The sequence below is a fragment of the Cotesia glomerata genome, linkage group LG1 (assembly GCF_020080835.1).
Source record: "Cotesia glomerata isolate CgM1 linkage group LG1, MPM_Cglom_v2.3, whole genome shotgun sequence".
Taxonomy (NCBI): domain Eukaryota; kingdom Metazoa; phylum Arthropoda; class Insecta; order Hymenoptera; family Braconidae; genus Cotesia; species Cotesia glomerata.
In genome coordinates this window covers 11,851,623-11,879,434 of record NC_058158.1, presented here as the reverse complement: position 1 = coordinate 11,879,434, position 27,812 = coordinate 11,851,623, and the positions used below count along the sequence as shown (strand labels likewise).

The window sequence follows — 27,812 nt, the reverse complement described above, 5'->3', positions numbered from 1 at the left end:
CGAACGTATAGAGAATATAGAATATAGAATATAGATATAGAGTGAGATAGAGGGTCTCGATGGCTCTCACTACAACATCAGAGTATAGACGCCATAGTTGTGGCTAGTTGGCCGTCACCCTGCGTCGAGGTTCCCTTGTCTCTTGGACTGATTCAATTTTCCCGGTTCGTGGCTGTTTAATTACTGGCGAGAGTGGACGCTGGCAAGAGACCGTCCACGGGCACGTCCTTCGTTCTCATTCTCGTTCTCGTGCTCGTTCTCGCTGGTGATAGTGGACAACGTGTTGTAAAGGTATACAGAGGACAGAGGATAGAGGAACCAAGAGCTAGAACCTGGCATTATGCTAGCTCGGTACCTCCGTCGCCGCTTCCGTTAAGACACTAACAGAATAACAGAGTACATCCTCGGAGATTGTTGTTGATGGGGAAGTAACGGCTGGTTACCCGTGGGGATTCTGCGGCCACCAACCTGCCGGACTCAATCCTGAGACGTGTTTCGCAAACCGAGTATTGTTGTATCGTCCGAAGAGCTACTTCAATATCTCTTCCCTATTCTCTAACAATTTAGTCCAAAACTTTTTAATTACATCATCGTCAACCAAGTCTTAACATTTATTTAAAATATACATATTTACATGATGAAAATTATTGGTTATTTCTAATCTTATTACAGGTACACAGTAAAAAATTACTCTCTAGTGTGTAGAATTTAACATTCTCATGTGTTGATTTAATGATTTAACACACTAGAATGTTAAATTCTATACACTAGAATGTAATATTCAACACACAAATTTTAACACTCTACACAATGACGAAAAATTTTTTACTGTGCACTCATTTAATGTTTAATTACACAGAAAAGAAGTTAATTTAGCTGAAGAGAAAAAATCTTGAAACAAGAAAATCATTTTGAAGAGTTTGATGATCTTGAGTCAAACTGCAAAAAATTTTAAGTCAAGAAATTTTTCTCTATCTGAGTAAATTTTACTTGGCTCAAGAATTTTTCTACTTTATTCATCATTAATATCTTTGAAATAATTTTTTTGGTTCAAAATATTTTCTCTTAATTTTTTAAAGAATATAGTAACGTGCAGTGACTATACGGCTTTCGGAATTGCCAATTAACAATAATAGACCTTTGCCTTATTAATTTTTCAATGTGTTTTATCAAAATACACATAAACTTGGGTGCTTTTGAAATAAATTTAAAAAACAATATTTCTATCATAGGATCAGTTATCAATTATTTAATGGACATAATTATAAAATCAATAAACTATTTAAAACTCTTTCACAAAGTTAACATAAAAAATTTATTATCATCAAAAAATTTATAAAATCGTGAAATTCAGATTAAAACCTTTCTGATGCTACCAAATTTAACTGAAATAATTCCTTCTAAAATAAAAATATGATGAGTACCTGTCATAACATCAGAAGTAATACCCATTACAAAATTTTACTTATTATTATTATAATTATTTAAATAACCTGACTGTCGTTAATATAAATATCAAACAATACAAAGACATAAATTAGGGTTAGGACTTTTTTGATGATGTTTATTAATTTCACTATAGAAACCCATTTTGAAATAAAAAAAATGTCTATCAGAAAATTATCCTTATATTCTTAATTCTATGAATTAATATTTGACCTATTATAAAATTTATATGTACACAACAAAAGAAACAAATAAACAAATTTTATCTAGTATGAAATTCGAATCTATTTAGTAATTATCTAGTACAACAATCTCTACAACAATAATAGTTTCCATATAAAAAGTTATGTTTATAAATAGAGAATTATACTAGTTATTTTTTATTGAAGATAATTATTATTATTGTTCAATACTGAAAAAACTTCAATTGTATCTTCAAAATCACAATTACAACATTTGAAAAGTCAATTTACAGATAATAATTATAAAATGGAGAGAGTACTTGAGAATTATAAATACACAAGAGATGGAATCCGTGAAAGATAAATTGGATCAAGCCGTACATCACCTTGCTCGGAGAAATTAGATCAGAAGCAAAGATCCTCTTGAGCGAAATCAGAGTAACGATTGATTTACCACAGAGACTTGTGATATTTACAGATGAGCAAGGAAACTTGAAGGCTCCTCGGACAGTTATTGCCACTCAGTGAAGACCCGCGACTGTTCCCAGCACTTCTGGCACTTGTACTTGGTCTTTCACCACCTCTTATATTCACTTTCTTTCTCGCATCTCTTATCTCGCTTCTCACTTCTCAGGCTTCGCTCATCGTGTGTGCAATCTGACATTTATGACGTCGCTCGATAATAATTCTGTCGTTGTCGTGGAATCTTTATCGTAAATAAACGGCTGTGACTGACAAACTGCCGCTCTCTACTCACTTACATGATCACTTTCATATAGCACAACGCATAACATGTACACATAATACTACGGATAATCCCTCCACCGTCTATCATATTATTACACACTCTAATTTCATTTTATTTATATTTATATTTATACTTACACTTAAAACCGTATGAGAGTTGCTGCAATCCTTATTTTTATTTAAACCAAAATAATTGATTGGAATTTTATAAATAAACAATGACATACTAGTCTATAAAGTTATCAATTTTTGTTAAGTTACAATTAACTATAACTCTAGTTGAAAAAAAAATTTCAGAATGTTTAAAAAATACTCTAATTTAAATGATGAACAACTTTTAGAAATTTTCATTCATGATCTCTGAATTATTATACAATTCAATAGACAAAATAGTGATGAAAAAATTTTAAAATAATTTTCAAGATAAAATAAAGATAATTTATTAAATTAAACGGCCCTAGAGCAAATGTTATAATTTATATAATGAGGACAATTCAAACAAATCATGACTTATACATTCATTTTAGGTAATTAAATAATGTAAATAAAAAAAGCTACAAATTGTAAATATAATTTTTTAATTAATTTATCTAAAAAATCAAGTGAAAATCTATATTACTCCACAAATATATTGGATTTTCTATACATACGACTTTCAAAACTTTTTTTCGTCGTTAAAAACCTCCGAGGGAGAACCAATAAATTGTTTCCTTAGAAGATAGTTAAATCTTAGGTTTTGTTCTAAAATAAAAATCACTTTATTATTCTATCAAAACATATTACTAATTTTTTGTTATAGTAAATTTTCCTTAGTAAAAAATTATCCATGTTAATTCTAATGATAGAATTTATAAATTATATGTTATCAATGAATTATGATTATGTAAATATGATATTGAAAAATAAATTATGAAATTAAATGATTTTCTTGATTCTTCTAAAAAGCTGACCTGCCATTTATTTTTAGTTTAATCAACTACTGAACTAATTTTTATTTTATAAATGTTAATTGATGATCAAATTACTATAAAAAAAAAAAAAAAGTATTATAATAAATTATTTTTTTTTTATTTTTATACATTGCTTGTTATGGGCATATAAGTCAAAAAAATCAATATTGAAAAATTCAATAGTTATGCCGATAATATTAATGAAAACTGAATATTGAATCACAATAAAAAATTTGGAGAAAATAACAACTTCTGATTTTTCAAATTCTAAAATCAATGAACGTAACTGATACGGCTTACATTTAAAATTTGAGAAATTTTCTCATGCTTTGAAAGGTAGCAATACTTATTCATTCTATAAGTAAATTAATAAATCTAGCCTAGTTCTCCCTAACAAATCCCTCGATCAGTATACCAAACTCTTATCACACGAAAGCAAAGCAACTCCGTACGGAGAAGGAGCGAGTATGTAAAAATAACGGCTCGTTTGTCGTTTAGTTTGACATAACTTACTCCATCACAGCGGGCGCCACACGAGAAATCGGTCTTTACTCTTACGAGATCGTGACATTGTCCACGAGCGTGTGCCTATATATCTGTGCATTAAAATATATATCTGAATCTTCAACTAAACGGGCAAGGGGAGAGGAGGGTATTTTAATTTGAGTCACGCGAAAGAAGAAAGAAGAAGTAAGCAGTGAGCCAGAGTCTGGCTTCTCTTACATTCTTGACACAAATGATGTACTTGTATTTTCCCGTGAGTGTATTGGTGTATATACAAAGAGTGCACATCTGTCTGTCCTCGTTCGGTTCCTTTCCCAGGTTATTCGTTGTTCTCTATTGGAGATAGAGCTGGGGACCTTCGGGGGCATTTGTAAGCGCGGCACGTTCCGCTTTTAAACCTATCTGCATGACACGCAGAGCAGACCAGCCAGCCTGCATTTTCGAGTTACGATCTCAAGCACCACACGGGTTTCGATAAATGCTAAACGCAAACACGTGAGCTTTCTTGTCGGAGAGCATACACTTTATTGTCTTATACAGGGACACTAAACAACCGCAATCGTTTCTCGCGCTTGTCTCCCTTTTTTATCCTTTTAATTCTCATTCGCATAAGAATTCGCTGTCTCCTCCAGTCTCCAGTTGCTTTCGGTTCTTAAATCCCATTCGTCTCCTCCATTTGTTGTATTGCCCTACGTCGATAACTTTCGGACAGATCCCACCGCTTTGAGTGCGATTGTGTGTACTTTCAGTGTAAACACGTGCACCATACTATGTACAAGTAAGCGAAAACTATTGCGCTTATAAGCCACACTCACGCTCCATCAATTGTATCACCGTGCGTGGGATGTGTTCTCAGATACTCAACAGGAAAAAGTACGGACAGAGGCGCGGTAACACTCGCAACAAAGTATGTCTATAACATTAGCGTTTTATAGTTCTCTATTGGAAAATTGTAGAACTTTACCAAGAAAAAATATGATTAAGCGTAAGGTATTATTTGGGATTGGGGGTAAATTGAACCATTCAACGCGTTTGCATAAATTAATAACTTTTAAGAATTCACGTTGTTTATTAACTAATTGATGTATTAATAATGATAGTAGACATAATAAACTACCATTCCAAGAAAAAAAAATTATTATCTAGTTTTAGTTCAAATAATAAAAAATTGCTAAACTTTTTTTTGATTCAATTGATCCCCTCCTCTCCTATTGAGCCCATAACCTGTTTATTATTTCTCAAGCAGAATCATTCTAGTTTGTGAAAAATAAATAAGTATTACTACTTTTATTATATTAGAAAATTTCTAAAATTTAGACTAAACTGTAACAGATGTGTTTTATTAACTGAAATTCGCAAGAAATTTATGTAGCTTATTCTTTTGACCACTTGTCATAAATTATAATCATTTAAAAATAGATTTTTCTCAATCATTATCATTATCAATATAACTATATAATTTTTTGTCATATTTGCCATGTCGAATAAAAATGACTTAAGTCGGTGACTTTTATGTATTGCTAAAATTAATTATAATTTAATCGAAAAAATTTTATTTCAGTCAAAAAAATTGTATGCATAGACAGTGCTTAAATATTTAAAACTACAACAGATTATTGATTTATTTTTTCGATGAATCAATAGAGAAATTTTATTGACAACAAATAACAAATTTATACACCTACTTGAATTGTACATGCTGTTAAACTTTAAAGCTTAAGTATTCGAAGAAAAAAAAATTTACAATCGAGGACATTGTTTTTTTTTACTTTTGAAATTTTCTTTAATTTATTCGTTATTGATTATTTTGTATCAGGATATTTAAAATTTCCAAAAGTTACCCTATTAAGTCTGCATATTATTTATAATTTATAAAATATTTCTTCTCAATAAAGAATAAAAACTACTGAATGTTGTAGATTATCTTCGAATACATTTTTATCATCAAGTGAAAATAAAATCTTCTGTTACATAAACACACATAAAATTTATAGAAGAGTATCAAAATTACTCAATGTATTCAAAACAAAAATTTATTTTCCGAGAATTAAAACAAATTCCTCTACCACTGCATCAATTACAGATGCCAGCAAGATTCGCGATTATTCAAAGCACCTACTCGACATCAGCCATCAGACTTTCGAAGTAATCCTCCGAGCATCATGACGAATTAGATACAAACATCTCGAGCTGACTCTACTCTTCACTTCACTGTTATATGTTGTGTATATAGATAGCTGTGCATATGTGTGTTGTTATTATATTTTTGAGTTCGTCTCGGCGTTGATAGACCGAGTAGAGTTCTGGGGGATCGATCCAACTTGAAAGGAAACATAAATTAGGGCGATTCTACTCGGAAAAACAGTCGACGTCAAGAGACAGAGAGTATTTCGAGCTAAGACGAGAGAGCCCCCGCGGGATGCCAACCAGTGATGTATAAATCACTCTTTTACTAGAAAACTCTCTGGCTGCAACATTGCTCTCTCTTTCTCTCTCTCTCTCTCTTTGCCACCCTCACACGGTCCACGATAATTCGTCGTGAAAAAGTATCTGCCAACGGGTCAAATTCATCTGCATAACAATGAATATAAGTGAAGGAATAAATAAATGAAAAGTAAAAAGCGAGAATTGGTGGATGAGAGTAACAAATAAATATAAATACGAATAAAATAAAAATGAGAGGCAGGACTAGATGTCATAGGTTGAAAGATGTGACGCACATCCACACTTCTTCACACGTATCCCCAACAACAAAGAGGGATCAATCCGCTCAAGGAGGAAACATAAATCGTTTGGGAGACAGTTTTGGAGGGCGAATTACCGCACCAGAAACACTTCTAGTAGAAACACCATCAGCCGCGGGACCGAGCTGAATAGCGGTGTGATACAAACAAGATTCACTCTGCGACACCAGGCGGTAAATATACCCTACCCAGTCTCAGTTACAGTGCACAGCAAGGCTCAACAACTGAGCACTAGATAGCAGATATAGAGCACCGCTGGATCCGAGATCGAGATGGAGAGTAAATGTGCGCTATTTGTTGTCTCTTCAAGGAAAAATTACACCGAAAAAAAAAAGAGATTTTAACTCAAGAACAATATTCTTGCCTAAAAACATTTTGAGGAAGTCAACGAATACCTTGATTTTGATTTAAAAGTTTCAAATTATTTAGTAAAATTAAAATATTTTTCAATCAATATTTATTTATTTTTTTTTTTTCTATTAAAACATCAAATATTTTAGACTAAGAAATTACATTTGACAATCTGACAGCAGCGCCGCCTCAAAATACCAAAAAAATCACAAATTATTTATATATAATAAAAAATTCGAAGTAAGTTCGCTTACACTGTGATTGCTAAATGGGTATCACTCTTTTATAAGAGCGCGGTGCGAACAGGGTTCGAGTCCGGTCTTGAGCGTTGTTTTATGTTGATTTTAAATTGTAAAAAAATTATTACTCTCAAGTCAAAACCATTGATATTCTTAACTTAAATAATTACTTGTTGAGTCTATAAAATAATCTCCTAAATTAACAAGTCCTGTACATTTGAATTAAAATTTCTTTTGGCTTATTTCAAAAATAGTTTCTTAGTAAAGAAATCATATTCTTAATTAAACTTTTTAATACTGCTAAATTACAAAAATTTTTTTGAATTAAGAAAAAAAGCTTTTTTAGCTCGGAAACAAATTTTTAAAGACCAAAATATTCTTGATTTAAGTTAACTTTTTTATCCGTGTACCACTCTTCTTATTCTTTCTTTCCTTGGTCTCGTTCTAGTTGGTCTTGTTCTTGTTGATCATCACTCTCTCCCTGTCTATCTCGGCACTTCTCCACAACAACTGTTTCTCAAAGTCGCGTCTTCTCCCGCGGGTAAACATTTTATTTGGCTTCGCCGCGAGACAAGTGACCACATCGAACTGTCGTCTTTCAGACTGTCACCTGTCTCGCTAAAGTTTAACTCGTTTCTCCAGCTCCTCCTTCAACCTGGACAGTTTGTTCGCTTCATTCGAGTTGAGGAAGAAAAGTTACTCTGCAAGGCGCCATCCACACACTCCAAAGCTAAGTTTATCTGAGACGCACCGCCCGCGCACGACAACTACCAATGACACTTACATTTACACTTTATGCACTCACACATGACTCAGGAGATTAAAAGAGGTAAATGAAATATCTCTAGTACACTTTAACTTGTCATAATTCGGCTCGCGGGCGAATGATGGGAACTGATGACAGGATGAGCTGCTATAAGTGTGTCAAGACTTGCCTGATGATGATGATGATGATGATGATGATGACCTCAACGTGCACCAGAAGTAGGATGATTATTTCGGGCGTCTCTCTTAATTGCGAATATAATGTCAACCCATCAACGTTATCATCTTATTACTTATTACTCCGTTCCGAGTAGTTGTCTATATGTCAGGTCCCACGACCACTACCACTACCAGGCGCTATAAGCCGAGATTGACACTCCAATCTAAATATTTTTAATCTCAGATACGGATACTCAGAGGTGTTTTTATTCGAATCTGTCACATTATTTCATGCTGGATAATTGTGTCTTTACTGAAAGTGCTTTAGTGAATATTTTTGAAACCATCATTGAACTGTCATGATTTGAGTAAGCTACTTTATTTATAAATACATTTGGTATTATTTTTTGGATAATAACTTGAAATTTTATTTTATAAATAAACTCGCAGGACGCTTACAATGTTCTATAAACAATAAATAAGTAATTATTTTGTTTTAAAAAATGAGAAATTTTTCAAATTTTTAACGTACACTTTATCAATTCCATTTAATTAATTTCAATTGAAAAAATTAGTACTTCTTATTTTTTTAACACCAAATATTTCATTAATGACACGAAAAACGTTTTTTTTTTTTCGAATATTATTGATATGACCACACAATTTTTCGATAAAAAAACTTCTTTTTTGTCAGGCATGCCGTATGAAAACAATTTAAGTGACTTCAATAAATTGAGATTAAGTATCAGAAATAATTAATATCCAATCGAGGAAAATTTTGGTTTAGTTTCTTAAAAGCTTTTTTACTTTTAATAAATTTATTTATGAAATATTTAAAATAAATTTTTAAAAATTGTATATACGGGTAGAGTCTAATTATTTGTAAATCAATAAATTGACAATCAATTTTTGCACAATTTTTTCTAGTCACTTCGTTTAAATTTAATGTAAAATTTGAAGATTAAGGGGTTAGGGGTAGTCAGAGACGCGAAAAAATGGGAATTTTTCTGTAATTTCTTTTGCCATTAAATAATTTTATTTTACAAAGGTAATAATATGGCATCATTACCCAATGTTTTGACTTAAAGTCACGAAAATTTGAAGAAAAAAAATTTATAATTTCCAAAGTTATAGCTGTTTGTGTTGATCCAGCAAAAAAAAAGGTCCTTGCAGTGATCATCATAAGTCCTCGAAGATTCATCTAAAATCAATCGGACAGAAAAAATTAGTTTCATAAATAAATAATCTTGTGCCTGATCGAAGCTTTTTTTTTTTCAAAAATTAACAAAATGGCGGCCTCAGGAAATTTTTTTCTAAATTTTCGGGAAAAAGTCAACAGTTAATTGTTCATAAAAAATCAAAATTTTTGAAAAAAAAAAAATCCTTCTATCAGGCACAAGATTATCTATTTATGAAACTAATTTTTTCCAACCGATTGATTTTAGATGAATCTTCAAGGACTTATGATGATCACCGCAAGGACCTTTTTTTTTTGCTGGGTCAACACAAACCGCTATAATTTTGGAAATTATAAATTTTTTTTCTTCAAATTTTCGTGACTTCAAGTCAAAACATTTTGTAATGATGCCATATTATTACTTTTGTAAAATAAAATGATTTAATGGCAAAAAAAATTACAGAAAAATTGTCATTTTTTCGCGTCTCTGACTATCCCTAATCCCTTAAGTGGAAAGAAAAATATAATTGATAGTCAAGAACATTACTTTTTTTGATCTTTCAAATTTTACTTTCTCTTTTGAAGATAAGAAGTTTAGAACATAAATGTGTTTGAGTAAAGTATTTACTTGTTGATCTTAGAGAATCATTTTTTAAATTTTAACAAGTCCTGAACGTTTTAATTAAAATGTCTTTTGGCTTAGTTTAAAACTTAATTATCTTCCAATGAAAAAGTCATTTTCTTAAGTAAACTTCTTAATACTTCTTGAATAAAGAAAAAAAGCTTTTTTTGTCCGAGGACAAAATTTTAAAGACCAAAATATTCTTAGTTTAAGACAACCTTTTTTTGTGGGCCTAAAAATAGAATTTTCTATTTAAAAAAATTTCAAAAGTCCTTATAAATAAAAACTACTAATTGCTGGAAGTAAAACAAACTAGTTGTTGAAAGATCACTGTTATTATTATTCATTTATCCGTCCGTCAGTTATTTTCCCAGGTCGCAGTGCGAGATAAGCGTCGTCAAGTTGGCGACTTAATCGGGGAGTCTGGACGTCTTTTTCGCGAGAACGTCTCGACGTTGACCATACAACAGAGTGAGTATCAGCAAGATACTGAGTGTATCACGTCGAGCAAGTAAGTAAAGGCATTAGTCCGTCTTTGTGAGCGTGAAAAAGAGAATCGCCGCGGGTCAGTGACTTAGCTGTCCGTCAACTGGTCACCCTGACGCGTCGACTTGCTTCGAATAAACGCCACTCTATTTGGATTAACACCACCCATCACATCCATATATTTATATTTATATTTATATCATCTCTCAGATTAATATTCATTTCTCCATGTGCAGATCCGTACCAACGACATTTCGCCGTTGCAATAAAACAGTTTAAAAAAAATAAACGAACGCAAATGTAATGGATAGCGAGGCGTACTTATATACAGGTTACACAGAGGGAAGAATGTCGTTGATTCGTTCAACAAAACGATTATTAATCGAGGAACGGTTATTGAGGTCGATTTCAGACGCTGCCGAGGACATGTTGCTCATATGTGTTGGATGTTATAATATATGTCCTCCTCCACTTATTATATAGAGAGACGTTACGTCTGACGCCTTCAACTAATATATGTCCGTACCCTTCTCACACACACACACACACACTCACACATGGCGTTCTCATTACTGGCTGGTAAAACATAAATCAATATTTCGTAAAATTTATCTCACTAATAAAGCCGAAGGAACGCGATACAGTAAATAATAACAACAACGATTGCGACGATTGATTAACCATCGATTGCACAAGTCGTTGATTCCAGCTCGAGTCTTGTTTCGCTTGGATGCATTCACAATAATCGAGGAGAGAGCTGTATAATTCTGTCACTCATTCATTATTTCTCTCTTTCTCTCTTTTGCATCTATTCTGAAATTCGAACTCATGTGAGCACAGAAACTTGTTGCAATGCGACATAATTTCGTCAAAAAATTCTTCGGCCATGTCAAAAAATTTTTATATGGCCACATATGATCTGATACAATAAAATAAAATTGGATGTATATGGACACATCTGTCCTGATATGACTCCATATCCCCATATCAAATCTGATATGTATAAACCCACATATAATTTTTTGATCAAAGGTAGTGCTAGAAATCTCCGACAGATGGCGTAGGGTAGCTAAATCTTCTCTTTACAAAAGAGTTAAGTTAGAAGTCTTAATTTATAGGAAAAAAAAATTATTTAGAAAATATAAAATATCATAACAATTAATTTTTTTATCCGTATTTATAACCTAATATGGTGATATATGACCAGTTGAGGTCGAATATGTTTGGATCAGTCCATTTATGGCCATATATAAAAACTGGTTATATATAGCCAGGTATGAAATTAAGTCACATATGACCATATATGAAAATTGATCATATATAACCATATTTAAAAATTAGTTACATGCATGGGCATGCATAAAAATTTTTTCCCAGCGTATCAAATATCAAGTTTGACTTAGAGGGTGATGATGTAGTATATCGTGGATAAATTGCAGAAGATTTCACTCGCTCCCGATAGCACCACGGGCGTAAAACTTGCGTAATACTGCGTAGGATCATTTTGATGGTAGATGAGAACAAAAGTAACTCGATGTTTCGTCTGACCGCGTTCCCGTAATTTCTTGGCGTATAAAGAAGATTCGGTACACTCGGATGGACAGCTCGAGAGGGAACATCCTGCATGAGCAAATGTGACGGGGAGCTTAGCGTGTATATATATGTATGGGTGGATGGATGGATGTATGTATGCACATTATCAGAAGAGCGGTAGATGAGTGAAACCACTTCTGGAGGCTCAGTTATGATGCACAACACCACGAATGAGTGCAAGAGGAAGATGGACGTAAAATTGGAGAAGCGTGGAATCGGAGCGCCTTACCGCCAGGAGGCAATGAAGCCCGTCATGCCACAGATGATGGACGTCTCCGCATAAACCTGACGAGTGACTCGTGGCGCCTTAGGAACAACTCTGAGGAGCCCTCTACATCATTTTTATTACACCGTCCTCATTTTCATATCTCAAAACCTTCGGGTGAATATTTATCCGCAACCTTAGGACTCTATACTCAACACTGTTCGACCTCAACTTCATTTTTTTCAATTGTAAGCTATTTCTAATTTGGTAAGAATAATCTTTATTGTTGTAATTGAATAGTAAGTTTTTGGAGCTTTGTACCGGATAATTTTTACTTATATAAAAATCTTTAGATAGATAATTAATTTGGGCATTAAGTTTTAGCTTCTTGCACTGCACATTCACTTCAAAACCAAATGAATTATTTTAACACACATCTTACATTTCATAAGTAAATATACATTTATAGTTTTTCATGTCTAATTAACATATTTTGTAATAGAGATGTGAAATAATGAATTTAAATTAACATAAATTATGTATGTATGCGTCACAATAATAAAAGTGAGACTTAAAACATTTTAATAAATTCATTATTTTGATTTAAAGTTTTTTTTTTTCATCTTTAGCGCATCTTTTCAAAAATTTAAAAAAAATCTATTTTATTGTCGTGAAAATGGATAAGGTTTCGAAAAAAATAGTTTTTTTTTCTTAAAAATCAGCTGTCAAGATTCTGAAACTTTCTGGATCTTATAATTCCATTAGGAGCTACGAATCTTTTTGTATTAATTAAATATCGTTAATTTCGAGGCATATTCACTCTACTTATGTACCCATGAGGCTTTAAAAAAAAAATTCTAAAATAATAAATAAATTTTTAAGAAACTAAAATAATAATCTTGTGATTAAATAATAATTTATTCTGACAATTACTCTTCACGAATAACTGAAGTCACTCCTAAAATTTCATTTTCTTCAATATAGCTGAAAAAAAAAAATTAATATTACTAAATTCTACAATTATACCAAAAGTGTGAGTGACGACAAAATAAGAAATAGTAATTTTTGAATTCAAATTATAATTTATAATTGAACTTCACTCGTATGTCTTGTTTCGTAGCAGTACTTATACATTATCGATAAAGTGAACAAGTTCTCGTAGTCATGCACATTCTCGAGCAATCAATTCCCAAAAACAGCCCAGCTAGATCTCGGCAATATTCAGCATCACGGACACGGAGAACAAACGTACTCGTACTTGACTTGTACATAAAAGTCCTTGGATCTTTAGCTGTTGGCTGTTGGCTGTTGGCTGTTGCACGACTCCTTCAGCGGGTACACAGTGACTGCAACGGGTACACTCTGCGAGCGACATTGAATGACTGCTCTGCACGTGACACGAGACTGACAGGTTTATGCGAACGCGTGTGTGGGAACATAAAAGGGAACACGTAGCTAGCTGGCTGCCTGCCCGTGATGTACGTCTGTTTGTGTAAGTGACACGGAGCAAGTGAGTGACGTTTTGCTCTCTTTCTCCCTTCCGTCCTCCCGCCTCTTTATATATCCATATCCATACACATTATACACACATACACTTACACACGCATACATATCAAAATATATATATACCAACATCCAACATCTAGAGCAAAGCTCGCTGGCAAACTGCTTTCTACCCTCTGGTTCCTTTACAAATTCCTCCCAGCCCCTAACCCTCCAGCTAGCTACTGGTGCCTCTTACCACACTAGCCACTAGCTCCAGTAGTTCCAGCACCACCAGCACCAGCAGTTCACCACTCAACCATTTCGCTTGGCCATTCCTCTCCTTGATAATATCCAGGCAGCCCTTTCTCGGCCTCTTTTCCTCCTTCCTCCGTCTGGTGGTTCTCGCGAACGGTCTTTGTTGGCTGATGCTGACGTCACACTGCCTGGAGTTGACGCGTCGCATATGACACGCTTCTCCGCGCACTTATAGTCGTAGTCATAGTCGTAGACCTCGTCTCCTGTCGGCCTGTGTGCCCCTCAGTGAACCTTCTGCAAAGAACAGTGATATAAGCAAGCGAGCTGAAACTTGCGACGCGTATCAACCTTTTTCCATCCTACCTCTTCATTCCGTTCTTTCTTTTTACCTTGTCATTTTTACCCGAACAGCATTTCCATTTTCCCCTTCTCTGGTGGAAAAAGCTTAAACGGTTTTACGCACTCAGAAAGCTGAAAAAGCATTTTTTTTAACATTTTTTTTTTAAGAGACTCTTTAATTGATTAACATGAAAATGGATACACATATAGTAGTCACTTTGAAGTTTATTAATAAATCTTTTTTTTTACAAATAATTATTTTTATCGTTCCTGTAAATAATCTACAAAAGCTTTTCTAAAAGAGTTACTTTCGATGAGCACGATATCTTCAGTTTGAATCATGGAAATTCAAAAATCCAAAAGAATTTCGTTAGTATAAAATATTATCTAGTGATTAATCAGAGGAATTATGAAAATATCTACTTTTGATAAAATAGCTGCTTCTCAATAAAATTTTTGATTTTGGATGAAAATTTAGTCTTACATTTTTTATAAAAATATCAAATATTTATCAGAATTATTGAGCCTTGGATCAATTATTGATAAAAGTAGTTAAGAAAATTGTGTAAAAATTTATGATTAATCTGTTCTGATATTTGCGGGAAAAAAAAAAAAAAAAAAAAAAACCTTTAAGGAAATAAGTACTCTACTTTTAAACTTTAAGAAAGTACATTTTTTTCTTTCACATTTTTCGAAAGTAAATATATTTAAAAAATTTTTTGCCGCTATTTTGTTATTTTCGGATATATTCTGAAAAATTCTAGTTTAACCGGTTACGACCTTATATTGAGCCTATAAATTAAAACTTTTCTATTTTTTCGATGGCCCATTTTCTAAATTTTAATCCCAACGCAGACTCATTTACTAATCGAGGCGTGATATTCAAATAATATTTTTGTATTACAAAAAGACATCAAATATATAATAAGATTTTTTTTTTTCAAATATTTCAAAAGTGTATTTACTAAGCTTAAAAATCTTGCATTAATATTTTTATCCAGATTTTCACAAAAAATTTTTAAAAACAACCTTCTAGTCTCAGTCTCTTCTAGGTGTTAGTAGCGCTCCGATACGACTTTAAAAATATATTAGAAGTATAACTTTGACAGTACTTGTCCGATTGACATTAAATTTCCTGTGTATATACTTGAATATATGTATTTGTACAGAAATAAAATAAAATGTATATATGCGTATAGAACTGAACTAACATAAAATTCTTTTTTAAAAAATTCTTAGTGCGTACACAACCCCTTAATTCATTTTACTATGCACGTAACTAGCAAGTCTATTTATGGATTTCCTTTGTAACTTCACTCAACTTCACCTTGAACATCAACATCAACATTTTATTTAACATTTATGTTCTATTCATTTCATTTCATGTTTAATTTAGTTAGTTGCTTTTTACTTGGTATATGCCTCAGTTTTATCGAATGTATAAAAAGAGCCATAAGGGAGCAAAACAAAAGGAGGATGACAATGACGGGTGTTAAATTTACGGAGTCTTTCGACGTCAAAACGACTTCTTTTACGCTGTCTAATTCAAAACTATAAATTTAGTGTGTCTGTTGTATGATGGCAGGCTGGCGTGAACCTGCGAACGAGCAAACAGAGACCAGGAGACGCGAAAAAGGAAAGGAGGAAGCGCAACACGAGGAAGATAAACTACGAGTGTAAAGTGTATATCTGGAGATTCTGCTGTGAAGAGTGAGTGAGAGGAGATGAATAGCCAGCCCAGCAGATGCTGCACAATAAACACCTCCCGTCACTTGGCTCCATAAATCCCGCGGCGGGCTCCTAGAAGAAACATTCAACTTCTCCCCCGCGAAACATATATTTTCCTCTACACCAACTCCTTACATTTCACCTTGAATGTCGAGCTGTAGTACACGGATGTGCACTTATTATGAGGTCTTTAGTCTTTTGTTCAGTCCTTAGAAACTTTCATGATGCTCATTCTCAATGATTTCACAAAAAGGAACCTCAAAAGCTCAAATTTTGGAAAACAACAGTTGCTGTTTGCTTTTTTGAAAGTACTTAATGTTTACTTTCAAAGTTTTATTTTATTTTATATTGAATCACATGATCATTTATTTTTTTTTTTCATTATTATTATTATTATAAGTATTATTATTACCCTACTTATCATAAAAGAAAAAATCTTAGACCTAAAACAGCATTTTGAAGATTTTGATTAGTTTCAATCAAGCACAAATATTATTGAACTCGAGAAATTGTTTTTAGTTCAAGTAAATTTTAGTTTATTTATGAAATTTTCTACTTGATTCGATGATGAATTTCTTCAAAATGATGTTCGCGGTTTAAAATTTTTTCTCTTGAATTAAAGTAATTTTCTTGTCAATACACCTATAGTAAAGAAAACTACTTGATTCGAAAAAAAATATTCTTGATCTAAGAAAAATTATTTTGAAGAGAAACAGTTTTCTTAATTCAAGACCTTTTTTTTCGAATTTTATTTTCTTACCTAGAAATTTTTAATTTTTGATCAAAAGTATCAAAAGTATGTTATTAAATTCAATATTAAAAATCACACTACTCTAAAAATAACAATAATTCCGTTTTTCTTTAAAAGTTTTATTTTATTGGTTCAAGAAAATGATTTTCTTAAAAATAGTGTTCTTAGTTTGAGTTCTTTTCTCTCGAATCAAGTAAACTTTTTTATTAGTGTATATAGAAAAAATAAAATTATTATCCAAACAAGAATTTCTTAGAACAGCATATTTTTTAAATGAACCATTTAAATTTATGAATTTCTCAAGAAAATGATATTAATATCTTTCTTCATGATGATGATAGGTAAATATGCAAATAGCTTTATTTGGATTGAAATATAGCCTGATAAAACTCACCGAAAAATTTAGGAAATTTTTTTACTCCCTTAATTTTTTCCATAAGTGCACACTCTTCTTGATAATTACCAAAAATATATGTTATATTGCCAAGATAATTTTCTTAACAACGATATTTTTTTTCTCAGTGACTTGTTTTAAAAAGATTAAGCTCGTTGAATTCCTGAAATTCTTGAATGGCCAAATTTTTCTCTTAATCCTCTGTGTTTTATTTTCTCGATTCTGTTCGCTATTTTCTAAAATAAATCTAAGCTACACATCTCAAAACAATAGAAAAATTTTGAAGATAATATTTTTTTCAAATCAAGTATTTTTTTTTTTTTACAGCAACACAAGAACCGACTTAATTTACATTAACCGATTATCATAAAGATGCATTTTACTGGTTGGAATAGCATAAATATGAGTAGCGTATCTCAATAATCGATTGAAAGATAAAGATAAAGATAAAGATAAAGATAAAGCGAAAATAAAGAAGATGGTACTAATAAATAATAAGAATGAGAAGTGAATGGGAATAAATGGGAAGGTCAGAATCAAGTGAAACGACGAGCGGAATATAACTCTGGGAGCATCATCTCAAAATATTCTCTCATCTTTGGGTTGTTTTTCTTCTTATTCTTTCTCCTCTTATTCGCTTTTGCGGATTGTATGTGTATGTATATATGTATATGTATATATCTTAAAGTAGGGCGAGAGAGTAGTGCCGGATTGGGTTTGCACGATGAGGAGTAGGTATAGGGTTGTCGGCCGCAAGATTTACAAGACCAGAGGCCTCGAGGGTTACGACTCGTTATTATAAGCTTTAATTACAGCCCGCGGTAATGAACTATGTTTAACCGTAACGTGGTAGGCTTGGCAATAAATTAACGGCGTGGAAAATACTAAATCACAACTTTGCCGATGCTGCCGAGTAGATAATCGGGCTGAAACAACTGTATATACCTGTGTGTTATTCACTACAGCCACCCACTTGATCCCCACCCCACTCCACCCCACCTCTGTCCGCGCTTTTCTATTTTATGTACCTTTGTGCGTTCCAAACGAATCGACAACAGTGATCGGGGAAATTCCAATAACAAAATGCATCCGTTTATATATTTTATTTACGTACGTGTGTGGTTATAAAATAAATTCACCATCAAATGGAATAATTATTATTTTCAGTTTACCTCCACTCGCGTACCGGTAAGTCAAGGGCAGATCAACCCCCGCGTGCCGAGGGGCTGTTACCAAACCACCTATTTATTAATCTCTAATTGGTGGTTGTTAATCGGAAAGGAGAATACCATTTTAATTGAACTGTCTGCGTGTATCACGCGAAACAATCGATCCCGCAAATACCCGGCTCGATAACATACATATGTATAGATATATATAACCACTTATACGCACGTAACACCTTCAGGGATTAGACCGAGCTAACCTACTCCAGTAACTCACTGGTTTGTCGCGATGGCACACGTGAGGGACAAATTATTTCAACTCTGTTTTGTTGTTAAATATTTGGATTTTATGTTTATTTTTTTGGACTTTACCTGTTATGTGATATCCCACACACGTACTGAACTATTTAGACGTCAACTAGGTAATTATTTTAAGGAAAAAGTTATTTTTTAGCTCTAAAAATTTATTAATGCTCTGTGGGTTGATCCGAAGAAACGTACCTAGAGTTGATATTAAAAGATTATTTCAAAGATATCAAAATTCTAGGTTAAATATTGAAGATATGAAAAAATGATAAGAAACCTTTCTCATAAAAAATTTGATTTCCTATAAGAAAAATTCTCATTAATTTTTTCGTTTCTCATATCGTTTACAAGTAATTAGAATTTAAACCTTCCAAAGGAAATCCTGTCAACACCCTTGAGGACAAATTTTCTTACTTAAGACTGATTTTTAATTAGATTTCAAAATTCTGGGTTAAATATTGAATACACAAAAAAAAATACCTTTTTATTTAGAATATTGAATTTTCTATGAAAAAGTTTCTTGTCAATTTTTTCATATTCATTATCGTTTATGAGTAATTAAAATTTAAACTCTATCAAAGAAATCTTATAAATACTCTGGGTTAACCCTATGTTTTTAGATCGGATAAAAAATGAAAAGAGCCGTACGAATTTGTAGTATTAACTTGTGACTTACCATAAAGAAAGTGAATAAATTTTAACAGACAAAAATAAAATTAGAGAAGGTAAAGAATTTAGTCTCTTCTTCTCAGTAAAAACAATTTTTTTCTACTTGAGACTGGCTGTTACAAAGAATTCAAAATTACGTATTAAATATTTAAAAAATGAAAAAGTAATGATACTTTTCTTGTAAAAAATTTCAATAAAAAAGATTTCTACTAATTTTTTAAATCTCTTATCGTTTACGAGTAATTAGAATTCAAGTCTCACAAAAAAGGTATCAACAGCCAATGTCTATTCTTATGTTTTTGGGACATTAAATAAAATATGAGAAGAGCCGTACGGATTTATAGTTTCAATTTGAAATTTCCTGGATTTTGTTATCTTTATAACTCATAATGTTTGTGAAGAGTATGAATTAATTTAAACGAATGAATAAAAATTTTAAGGGTGTAATAAAAATTCCAAGTATTTTCAGAGGACAAATTTCTTACTTGGAACTGATTGGCATCCAAAGAGTCGCAAAATAAAGCGAATGTATAAGCGACAGCAATATCACTTGGATTTAAAAAATACCAGGAGGATCTTGCAGAAGATGAAGAAGAATACTTACGTGATATCCTTCGATTATTTTCTATTATTTACCTTATTATTTGTGTCTGACGGGGAGGGTGGAGGTTATAACGATGAGCGTGGCTGCTCGCGGCCGTATTGATCTTATCCCCGACATGAGAAATGCCCGCTGGTTTAATAAACTCCCGGGACTTATGAAGCACGTCAGGGTGATTCACGGTCGCCTCATTGAGTCGTATTTATACAACCGAGGCTGATAGATTTATGGAGGACAGCACAGCGTGCGTCCCTCTTCCCGCTTGATCCCCATCATGCTGATGCCCGGTGCCTCTTCCTCCTTCGTCTTTTTCTCCTCAATCTCCTCCATCTCCTCCTTTGAGAACACACATCATATATAGATAGAGATACGTGTGCGTCTTGAAGAGGAAGGCAGATACAGCCACCACCCCTGGGCCATTCCTTACTGACCCGTCCAGCTCATCCTTGCATATCCATTTCACACAGACAACCGGTCATCTCCACCTTATACTTCTTCCTTCCATCTCTTCCTTTATTTAGCTATCTTTTTCGTTTTTCCAGTCCTTTTTTCTTCTTGACTTCTCTGACAACTCCTCCTCTTAAACAATCAGTACTAAGCTTTATATACTCTTTAAAGTCGTTGAAATATCTACTTTTTATACCAGATCAACTTATTTTAGATAATAACTTGGATATTTGAGCTTTTACGAGTTAGATCCTAGAAATTCGAACTTTAAGTATAAATTATTTGTAATTTTCTACAAGATGTTAATTTCAAATATGAATATTGAAATTATTTTTAACTTCCCGCTAAGAAAATCGAAGATTTTCGAAAAATCGGGAAGTTATTGTTTTCAGCCCGTTTTGCAAAAATCGAGATTTCAACAGATCTCGACTAAAAAGCTTCCCTGACTATTCTTACGATGATGTCCGTACGTCTGTATGTGTGTGTGCGTGTGTGTGTGTGTGTGTGTGTGTGTGTGTGTGTGTGTGTGTGTGTGTGTGTGTGTGTGTGTGTGTGTGTGTGTGTGTGTGTGTGTAAACCTCTTATAACTTTTGAACGGCTTGACCGATTTGATCGCAGTTGGTGTCATTCGAAAGGTCTTCGCTGAACTTAGATTTCCCGTAAGTTGGAACCGATTCGGACCAGTAGATTTCTAGAAATCGCAAAAAAGTTGTTTTTTTTTTCATTTTTAAATTCCCGCTAAGAAAATTGAAAATTTTCAAAAATCGGGAAATTATTGGTTTTACCCCGTTTTTTGAAAATCGAATTTTCATCAGATCTCGACGTTTTGAGGTCCTACTCGGAAAAAATTAATTAATAACAATTATATCATGCGTTGAGCCTGACTTTAAGATTACTTCAAAAAAATAAAAAAAAGTTAAAATTATTTTATTATTTAATATTTCCACGTCATGCATTTAATTTTTAATGCTCAAAATTACAATACAATGTATCTGCATAACTTTACCTTATTTAAAAGTTGCAAAAAACAAGAAAAAATATTTTTTTGAAATTTAAAAGTTCACATTTAAAAAAAACACACACACAGTTCTAAAAATTTCAAGGTCTTTTAAAATCAGTACAAGGTACTATACAAAAAAAAAATGAGCCAAAATTTTAATGTCAATCGAGATTTTTGACGATTTTCAAAAATTTAAAATTTCACAAATTTGGCATTTTTCAAAATTTTTTTTCCAAAATATTTTTTTTTCAATAGCCCCAAGTGTCCCCTTTCAAACAAACGAAAGGCCATTCCTGTATCTATAATAACGTTCGAGATATTTCAAAAACAAAATTAAAAAACTGAAAAAATAGCGAAATTTTTAATTTGCATATCTTTTGAATGAAATTTTTTAATTTTTTTTCGTCTGGCAGAAATTCGTTATATGGTAAAAGAAAATTTCTGATCAAAATTTATCCGAATCAAAAGGGGTCAATTCGAACTGTAGGTCAATTTGTCATGGAATGACCCAACTATATTTTACTATTAAGTCGCAATAACAGTAGTAATCCTGTTGCTGCAACATGGCTGCCTCCTGTTGCAGCTGCAGAAAAATCTTGTTGCTGTAACAGGATTTTTTCCTGTTGCTGCAACAGAAGGCAGTCATGTTGCAGCTGCAGGAAAATCCTGTTGCTGCAACAGGATTTTTTCCTGTTGCTGCAACATGACTGCCTCCTATTGCAGCAACAGTTCATTTTTTTCCGTGTAGGAAGCTTCCCTGACTATTCCCGCGAGGGTGTCTCTATGTCTGTATGTATATGTGTGTGTGTGTAAGTATGTAAACCTCTTATAACTTTTGAACGGTTAAACCGATTTCATCGCGGTTTGTGCCATTCCAAAGGGCTTGGCCAAACTTAGATTTGAAATACAATTTAGACTGATTCAGACCGATCGATTTCGAAAAATCTAAAAAAAACTGTAAACAAAAATTTTTTTAAAAGTGGTTTTTTTGGAATAACTTTTAAACGGCTATATCGATAAACTCCAAAAACTAATCAGCTCTTAATCTTGAAAAACCACGTCGATTGCCGCTAATCCGGTCAAAATCGGTTGATTCGTTCGAGAGATATCGTGCAGGAAAGAAAACCCAAAAAAGTGTTTTTTCGGAATTACTCCGAAATTTATGGTTTAACCAATTCAAACTACGACATTCTTTATGAGGCTTAAGAAACTGCGTAGAATGCCGCCAACCGCGTAAAAATCGGTTCATTCATTCGAAAGTTATTGTGGTTTGAAAATTCAAAAAATAGTGTTCTATGAAACTTTCATCAGACTTTTGAGCTTAAAGAGCTCAAAAGCATAGAAGAGGTATCTTCTTGAGCTTTGAGAGCTCAAGACAACACACAGATTATATTTTTGAGCTCGAAGAGATCAAAAACTTCGTAGGTGCAATTTTAAGCGCCCAGGTATTAACGGAATTAGTGGGAAGTTGCAGGGATGGCCTTTAGGGTCAACCGTTTTCCTAATTTTTTTTAAATATCTCCGAATTGGCTGAACTGATCGACTTTAAAAACTAATCAGCTCTTAACCTTGAAAACCCGCATCGATCGCCACCAAAAGCGTCAGAATCAGTCGATGCGTTCGTTAGATATCGTTGTCGAAAAAAAATCGAAAAAAGTGTTTTTTTGTAATAACTCCGAAATTTTTTTATCAGATCAATTTTTTTGTTGAAAATTGTTTATAGAGCTTAAGAAACTACATCGATTGCCGCTAACCGCGTGCAAATCGGTTAATTCATTCAAAAGTTATATCAGTTTAAAAATTTTAAAAATCGTGTTTTATCAAACTGTGATAAGATTTTTGAGCTTGAAGAGCTCAAAAGCATAAGAAAGCTATCTATCTCTTTGAGCTCGGAGAGCTCAAAATAACATATAAACTGTATTTTTGAGATCGAAGCGCTCAAAAACATCATAAATGCAATTTTAAGCGCTTAGGTGCGAAATGAGCGGGCAGTTGCAGGGATTGCCTTCAGGGTCAACCGTTTTCCTAATTTTTTTTTTTCTTTAATTATTTTGTAATCAATTCTTGTTTGTAAATTGCCTAAAAAAATTAAGAATAATCGGGTTGTTGAACATAGGTTCATAGAACTTCAAAACATCGAGATTAAATAAAATGATTTTTTTTTAATTTAATTAAAATCAATAATTTCTCGAATTTTTGAAAATTTCAAATTATCATGTCCAGAAATTTAAAACTTTCGATTTGTACAGCGGAAAGTTGGAAAATAAAAATACTTAAAAATTTTTTTTTTCTTAGGACTAAAAGGGTGTTTATCAAAATTAAATTTTATTTTCTACTTTTTCACTAAATTTTGACACTTCTAACATTCTTGAGTTGAATAGAGAAAAAAAAATTCTTCATAGGCTTTTTTGGTTTTCGGGGATTAAAAGGGTGCATAATAAACTATACGCGCTTTTGGAATTAAGAGCGTGATATCAATCTTGGTTTCGTGATAATCTATTGACTATACTCTCAAATGAAAATTTGTAAAACGTTTGTGAAGAAAACTCGGATTTGAGACGAATTTTTTAATCAATTTTGAACCATACATTAACATAGACAAACTACTAATTAAGAAATCAAAGAAAATTTGAAAAAGTAAAAAAAATACTGACGGTTATTTTTTTTTTTCTTATATTTAACTTTCAAAATTTAATATTAAGTATAATAAACGTCATTTCCTAAAACTGTTATTTATTGATTAAAGAATTAATTAATTGATTTATGAAAAAAATAAATTAAAAACCTATATTACTATATAAATATTGTCTCTTGATTTCTAATTTAAAAAAAATTTTGATAGATGAATAGAGTTTAAATAAATGGAAATAAAATTCTTTCAATTGAATTATAATTTATTCTGACAATTAATATTAACAATTCATCATAGTCTCTCACATGAGTTGTTTCCATTCGACATGGCCGACAAAAATAATTAATGTTGAAAAATTGTATCAGTTATGTTAATAATTAAAAAAAAAAAAAACTGATATTTTTGAATCATTAAAAAAAAAAATTAGGAAAACGGTTGACCCTGAAGGCCATCCCTGCAACTTCCCGCTAATTCCATACCTGGGCGCTTAAAATTGCATTTACGACGTTTTTGAGCTCTCCGAGCTCAAAAAGATAACTTTTCTATGCTTTTGAGCTCTTCAAGCTCAAAAGTTTGATAGAAGGTTCATAAAACACTATTTTTTGAGTTTTCAAACCGCAATAACTTTTAAATGAATGAACCGATTTTCACGCGGTTGGCGGCATTCGACGCAGTTTCTTAAGCCTCATAAAGAATGTCGTAGTTTGAATTGGTTAAACCATAAATTTCGGAGTAATTCCGAAAAAACACTTTTTTGGGTTTCCTTTCCTGCACGATATCTGTCGAACAAATCAACCGATTTTGACCGGATTAGCGGCGATCGACGTGGTTTTTCAAGGTTAAGAGCTGATTAGTTTTTGGAGTTGATCGATAGAGCCGTTCGGAAGTTATTCCAAAAAAACCACTTTTGAAAAAAATTTTTTTCACAGTTTTTTTTCAAATTTTTCGAAATCTATCGGTCTGAATCCATTCAAATTGTTTTTCAAATCTAAGTTTGCACAAGCTCTTTCAAAGTACGCCAACCGCGATCGAATCGGTCGAGCCATTCAAAAGTTATGAGACGTTTACATACTTACATACACACACACACACACACACACACACACACACACACACACACACACACACACACACACACACACACACACACACCCCTCCCCCATACATACAGACATAGTGACACCCTCGCGGGGATAGTTAGGGAAGCTTCCTGTGACCTTCAAACGTCGAGATCTGATAAAAACTCGATTTTTGTAAAACGGGGTAAAACTAATAACTTCCCGATTTTTGAAAATCTGAGATTTTCTTAGCGGGAAGTTAAAAATTGAAAAATAATAGAAAAAACAAAAGTTGATTAAAGTAACTAGTGCAGTTAACATATTTCTAAAATTTTCGTATTTTTTAAAAAGTAGCAATACTTATCTATGTCTACAGAGTAGACAAGTTCTCCTAGAATAATCTCAGAATGAACTTAACTTTTATGCAAAAAATAATCTATCGTTTTACTTTTTTTTTTTAGAATATTTGTAGAGTGCAAGAGTTTTGTCTAGTGATACACCGATGAACTCATCAATTAAGTGCGACTAATGCAACCCTATTTTCTAAAACATGGTAAAAAATGAAAAGTATATGTAATTATTGATCATCAATTAGTTTACGAATTTTCAAAAAAAATTAAATGTTAAATAAATTTGTTTTCTGAGTTGAATATTATTCCATTTATTAGACAATTCTAGGAATCGATTATTTTGATAAAGAATCCATGGAATAATCCTCGGCTCCAGATAACATTGATTTGCTTTCTTATTAAAATAAAGTTAACCAGTAAAAGATAAATAAAAGATAATAAAAATACGTAAATTTTTTCCAGAGGAACATGTCAGAGAGAGTTCATGATGGCATCACGTGTGCACACCTCAGCTCACATTAACCGGCGCATTGCTCCAGCCTTATAAAGTAGCCGAGCTACGATTTAATCCGAAATTTATTTTCTCCATTAGTAAGGGCTTGTCTTGAGTCCCGGAGCGTGAGTGAGAGGCTGACGTCCAGGGGACGTTCCTCCACCTCCTCCTCTTACTCTTCATCTGCAACTCAGACTCACACATATTGTATAAAAGAGGATTGCCGGAATGCTGCTGCATCCTCAAGCGTGAGCAGTGTCCTCTTTTATTTGCCTTGTTTTCTCTATTTCTCAAGTTAACTTGGAGTAAGTATAGTAGATAGATATAGAAGACCCAACAAAACGCTTACACACAACTACATTACGAATCCTATATCGGCATCTTTATTATATCTACTCGTGCCCGCGTTTGACAACACACGCGGTTCCCCCACTCCTTTACTCATTGGAGCATGTATTCTTTCTTGAACATTTATTATTGTAATATTAGTACACACTAAAAATACATACACACGTGTATAATGATACTGTATGCAGTCAATTTACCCAACATCACCCCACACTTCACCCAACGCCCGCTTTTATCTTTCCTCTCGGGTTTTCTCCCGTTTTTCTTTATATTTCTCGGTAAATATGGATAATACGTGGATATTTACGCATATAAATGCATCTAATATTTCTTTACATGTGCATAACCATAATAGCAACGAGAAACTTTGTAATAAAGAATCAAGATCTTTAATGTTTCAAGATTGTTAGTAAATTAATGTAACAGGTAGTAATAATTGCACTGATAAAAATTAATTCGATTCAAGAGAAAAAATTTTAAACTAAGAATATTATTTTGAATAATTATATCATCTTGAATCAAGCAGAAAATTTATTGAAACAAGTAAATTATATCAGTTATTACTATTATTTATTTCAATATGCTTTTTATCCATAATTTTTTTCGTTTAAATTATGAAAATCACGTTTCAATCGAAATCACGATTTTTAGGCGAGAGTAGAGCATACCTGTTCGCTTCGCGCTTAAGGCATGCAAAATTAATACTTGTAATTTTTTATTTTTCCTAGAAATGTGTATGTAAATAAAAATCTTCTATTAAACAAAAATTATCTAAATTAAAAACCAATATAAGATAAATTCTTTAAAAAAATCAAAAAAAGGTTTTTATTTCATAACTTAACAACTCAGACAACTCTCTTGTAAGGAGACGATTAAGCGATCATGCGCCCTCTGTTGAAAATTGCAAACACTATCTTTGGTCGAAAAATTATATGTGAGCATATTGAGTCATATAAAGACATATTTGATTCAACAAAATATCAAAACACAGTAACTGCAAAATCTTTAGGCCTGTTTTTTTTTTTTTTTTTTTTTTTCAGTATTGTTTCATATTTTAGTACTTTATATAAGTGTACAATATGATATTTGTTTTTTAAAATTTTTTATTATTTTACTATTTAGGTCTAAATCAATCTTTTTATAATTTTAGGAAATAAGCTATTTTTCCTATGAGGCAAATTAAATTAAATCTTGAAATAAGGCAGTCTGATTTCTGAATTCAAAAAATTTTCTGTTTGTTTCAAAATAATTTAATTCATCAAAATAATTTTTCAAGTTCCTCTTGTCTCATAAAACGTTTTAATTTCATATTGTGAGTATAAGTAGCCCGAAAAACGTCAGCTTAATAATAAAATACCGAAATTTTGTCGACGAGGAGCCTCACATTCTTCATTATTTATTTCGATTAAAAATACCGATCCGATAATTAACGAGTTACACCGGATTATTTATTATTTAAATCTCTTTAGCTACGTATAAAAGGACAGAAGAAGTCGCTCGAAAATGATTACGGTGTCTTGGGTCACTAAAATACGTACCCACGCGACGGCATACATTACTTCGTACAATACAGAGCACTTGAATACATAACAGTTAAGAGTGTACGTAAACTCTTATTAT

The 27,812-nt window shown here is 32.4% G+C and overlaps 1 long non-coding RNA gene across 1 annotated transcript; it reads left to right on the top strand.

Annotated features, from left to right (window-relative positions):
• The first annotated feature begins 10,253 nt into the window (after positions 1-10,253).
• On the top strand, positions 10,254-26,673 carry LOC123263868. Its single transcript, XR_006509241.1, has 2 exons — positions 10,254-10,397; positions 25,814-26,673. It is a non-coding gene; the product is annotated as an uncharacterized LOC123263868 (long non-coding RNA).
• The last annotated feature ends 1,139 nt before the right edge of the window (positions 26,674-27,812 follow it).